Source organism: Limulus polyphemus, unplaced genomic scaffold, assembly GCF_000517525.1.
Source record: "Limulus polyphemus unplaced genomic scaffold, Limulus_polyphemus-2.1.2 Scaffold2323, whole genome shotgun sequence".
In the NCBI taxonomy this organism is placed as follows: domain Eukaryota; kingdom Metazoa; phylum Arthropoda; class Merostomata; order Xiphosura; family Limulidae; genus Limulus; species Limulus polyphemus.
Window position 1 is genome coordinate 180997 of NW_013667933.1, and position 4871 is coordinate 185867.

The window sequence follows — 4871 nt, forward strand, 5'->3', positions numbered from 1 at the left end:
GTCGAGACCGTACACAGCTTATGGTATATCATCTAAGGCTGATTATAATACTTGGAGACCGTACACAGCTTATGGTATATCATCTAAGGCTGATTATGATACTTGTCGAGACCATACACAGCTTATAGTATATCATCTAAGGCTGATTATGATACTTGTCGAGACCGTACACAGCTTATGGTATATCATCTAAGGCTGATTATGATACTTGTTCGAGACCATACACAGCTTATGGTATATCATCTAAGGCTGATTATTACCATAAGCTGTGTACAGTCTCGAAAAGTATCATAATCAGTCTTAGATGATATACCATAAGCTGTGTACAGTCGACAAGTATTATAATCAGCCTTAGATGATATACCATAAGCCGTGTACGGTCTCGAAAAGTATCATAATCAGCCTTAGATGATATACCATAAGCCGTGTACGGTCTCGAAAAGTATCCAGTCTCAACAAGTATTATAATCAGCCTTAGATGATGTACCATAAGCTGTGTACAGTCGACAAGTATTATAATCAGCCTTAGATGATATACACAGCTTATGGTATATCATCTAAGGCTGATTATGATACTTGTCGAGACCGTACATGGCTTATGGTATATCATCTAAGCACTCATGAAAATTGCTTTGTGCTATAAGTTATTATTTTCTCTTTCTACAACACTAATGATGACAGAATAGCAGTCTTGTGTTCCCGATAGGTGTTTTAAAATTAACAACTGTTTTTATTCCTTTGTCAGAGTAAGATTAATTTTTTTTTTCTGTTTTCTCTCAGAAAAGAGAAGAAAAAACTTTTTTTTTGTTAAGTCTACAGCAAAATGTGATTTATATATATTTTTTCTTGTCCTCGACAACTTTAAATACAATATAATAACTGTATGACATAGATTTTATCATTTTTGTATTAAATTAACTATCGGGATTTTACGTGTTTTCTGCATCTGTTTAACGAGGCTTGTAACCTGAATTGCGATAAATTTCTTTAATAATAAGATTTGTAATTGTTTCATAGTTCGTGTTAAACTCTGGCATTAGAAATATAAAAAGCTTATACTGGTGCATTTGAGAACTGAACGAAAATTTAGGGTAATAAAAAAAATGCAAGCTTCTAAGATGTCGTTAAAGCTTATGATCTTAAATTGTCTTTTATGAGAGAAAATCAAAAACTTTAGCCCATGGGCACCACAGAAAGTAAATTGAAAATAGTTCGCTGTATATATAAAAACACTTCTGTTGTTGGATATGTATGCTATAACTTATCAAACAGTAGAAAGAGTTGATTATTTATGGTATAGGATTTGTTGATAAGTCACATAGGGGACACATTTGACATAAGTATCTTGTAGACAAAAATAGAAATAATATTTGTCATGTTAAAGTGGTGGAAAATGTGTTTGTTATTCAACCAATCAGTATGAGAAGCTGACTTAAGTATGTAATAATATTTATTAACAGTTTTTATGGCAAATATAGTCCTGTGACATTAAAATGGTTTGTCAACATATATATTTGGGAGGAAAAAAAAATGCTCTCAGTTTTTTTGTGCCCATGGAATTACCCAAATTAAATAACTGTGTTTAAGTTACAGAACAAGGGACCTTTTAATATCAATGGGTCTCTAACTTTATTTTGTATTCTACATGGGATGGTTCCACATACAAGTATCTATTCTTGTGGTTGTTTTTGTAATTATCCCATGCACTTCATTCAGACTCAGTTTATAGTATTTGTATTAAATCGTCATAGCCAATCAAAGGCCAGCTATTAAAGGAAATTATCCCCTTTTTTTGTTTTTATAGCATACTGATGGGGTTTTACCTAGAACAAATGTAACTGTAAATAAGTACAAAGAGAAATGATGATTAGGGTTTCACGATACAGTTTTGGGATTGAAGGAACACCTTCTTAATGCCTGTATTTCTCATTGTACTAAGCAGTTAATGGTTTTTAGAGAAACAAATACCGAAACCTTGTCCCACCACTTACTAAGCCTATTCAGTCCATTCATTATCTTTTTAAACAAAATATGCTAAAATAAAAGAGCCATCTGTAGAAGTATTTATTTTATTAATGGTCAGTTAAAATAATTGCACGTTAGTGATGAGATAACCAGTGGACAAAGACCTTTTCATAAATGTTTTAGTTGTGGGAGAGAAGTAGTAGTAGTCTTAAGTATATTCTACAGATAAATATATCATAAAACACAAATATTTCTTTAGCTAACATTATGTATGTATAAATCATTTATTGCCTTTTTATTTGAACTGAAGGGTGTAATCTACTTTTCAAGATTCCTTTTATGTTTGATTTCTTATTCAAATTGTATATTTTGTGGTCTATAATGTTTGTGACGAAAGACGCCAGTGTTATCGAATGGAAGCTAGGACTAACCATAGTGTAGTATCTCATTTAAATGTGATATTCACAGGTCTCTGCCTTTTATCGTTTTCATCGCTCCTTAAGAGAGACGAAATCTTTCAAAGGAGCTGCTTTATTTATAGCTAGCACTTAAGCTACAATTTATCCTTACCTTAGTGTAATGAGACAAGGGATTGCTGGCGTTTATCTGTAGGGGAAAAAAAGAAATTAATTATTTTGATGGATTCCACTGTTTCATTTGATTGGAAACACTTCGCCCCATTCAGCATCTTCTACGTGCAGGTAGTGATTTCATTTAAAGTGCAATTTTCAATCAAGGTTTTGTTTTGAAAGCTATTTCTTATATTTCTGTGTTAGATATTTAGAAGATGCTCTAAGATGATTATTTGTATTGTTTGAAAGAGAGAGAAAAAAAGTAGTTTCGGCATAACCCATTGTTTTGAATATTCATTGTACATTGTGTAAAGTAGGTTTTATCTGACTTTTTAATGTTATGGAAGTATCGAGAAAATGATCTTCGTGTATTTGTGATCGTGACTAGCGATTTTGTGGCTCCGTACTTCTCGAACTCGCAGGCACAAGTTTGTTGATGTGACTGAATAAATTAAAAGTTTTTCAACACTCCCCCTCCATTTTCCAGCACCTGATGCTTAGCTACGTAGTGATCACTTATATCGAATGGACATTTCCCATCATGCTCCAAATGAATATTACTTTCCTAAGCCTTGCACCCGTTACTTTAGCCCGTGTGAAATATGTTCAATATATTTAACAGTGAACGAAAGTAGCTTGAAAAAATACGGTGTTTCTGTGGTGCTTGTGAAGGTTTTCTTTTTAAATAACTTGTATAAAATGTTCACGTAAAGACTTTTTATTGCTCTTTTTGTAGATCATTGCGTGAGTGGATGTTCACTGATTCAATTTTTAGTTCAGAAAAGGTAGTTGGTATTGTTATTTAATATGCCTTTCTACATAACTTGGCCTAAATTAAAATTGTAAGATAAATTAATAATCAAAATGCTTAACAAAAAAAAACCTTTGTTATTTTTATTTTTTAACAAGTACTTGTCTCTCTTTCAGCTTTTTTGTCTAGACGTATGAACTTATAAATATGTAATTTTTAATTTTGGGTTTTAATATAGAATCAACCAGGGCGATATTTTTTTTCTGAAATCTTACGTCACCTTAGAATTTTCAATGAAAATTTCTTGCCCTACCCACCTCTGGCTTGGACATAATATAGGGCCCAAAAAAGTTTATTATTTTTCTCGTGAAAATATCGATTTCCTGTCACTATTTTACCATGGTAACGGTTAAAATATCGTCCTCGAATCAACAAGGATTTGTAATTATGAATAATTAATTTTACTCGCTAAATAATTTGGAAGTAATTGGTCTAAACATTTGAACCCAAAACGCGAAATACCCGCTTATCGTCTGGTGCAGAAGGAACGGTGTTTATCAATAAAAGTGTGTTTACTAAAACTACCAGTCTATAAACAATGGTAAGCGGTATCTTAGGTGTTGGTATTACCAACATATATATAAACCAACTGTTTAACTAATGAAGAATTTCAGTGGTGTTGGTTGAGTATGATTTTTAAACTTATCATCTTTTGTGTTATAGTAGTTACAATGCACAAAAGTAGTATTTTTATATTAGCTGCACATAAGTTTTAAAATTTGTTGTCTATATTGTATATTTACAGTTTAAAAGAAATAAACCAAACTGAATGGAAGAAAGCTTGAAAGAAACCCTTATTTTAAACGATACCCAGGAATTACAGTAAATGGGTGTAATTAATAGGGGATGTTTTGGGGCAAAGCGTGTCTGTTTTTCATATCTAGAAATTGTTACAAGTTAGTAATGTAAATGAACACTAGGGGGCGCTTTAAGTTTAAATGCATAATTAACCCTTATTGCACTCGATACAAAATTTACACTGTTTTATGAGAAAGTTCTAAATGGGTCTACTGATGTTACTATCAGTACTTCGTATCAAATAGCGTGAAACTATTCAAAATGTTTAATAAGTGGACTTTCTACTTAAGAAAAATAGTCAACTATTCGTAAGCGCTCGAGTTTTGGGTCTCGTTTGAAAATAATAAGTTTACTGAGGGTGTTCTACCACGTTGTAACGTAACTTTGGATAACTACGTCAAGTTGATAAACTAATAATCACGTAAAGAACAAAACAAACATTGCTCTGTTCACATGTAATTAGTTCACTTGAACAGAAAATGAGAATATTTATTTTTTACAATTACAAATTTTCCTTCCCTGGCGGCAGAACCGGGGAGGGCACTCTGAGGACACATGTCCTTCCCACTTTTTTTTTGTCAAAGTAATAAATAGAAATTAAAAGTTATAACATTAGAAATACCCAGTTGTAAAACAGTAAAAATTATAACATTAGAAATACCCAGTTGTAAAACAGTAAAAATTATAACATTAGAAATACCCAGTTGTAAGACAGTAAAAATTAT

At 31.9% G+C, this 4871-nt stretch overlaps 1 protein-coding gene across 1 annotated transcript in view; it reads left to right on the forward strand.

Annotated features, from left to right (window-relative positions):
- Positions 1 to 3656, forward strand: part of LOC106466616 (arginine-glutamic acid dipeptide repeats protein-like) — a 152492-nt gene extending 148836 nt beyond the window's left edge. The window contains exon 22 of the mRNA XM_022394657.1: positions 530 to 3656. The gene's annotated coding sequence lies outside the window, so the exon portion shown is untranslated. The remainder of the gene's footprint in view (positions 1 to 529) is intronic.
- Positions 3657 to 4871: the final 1215 nt, after the last annotated feature.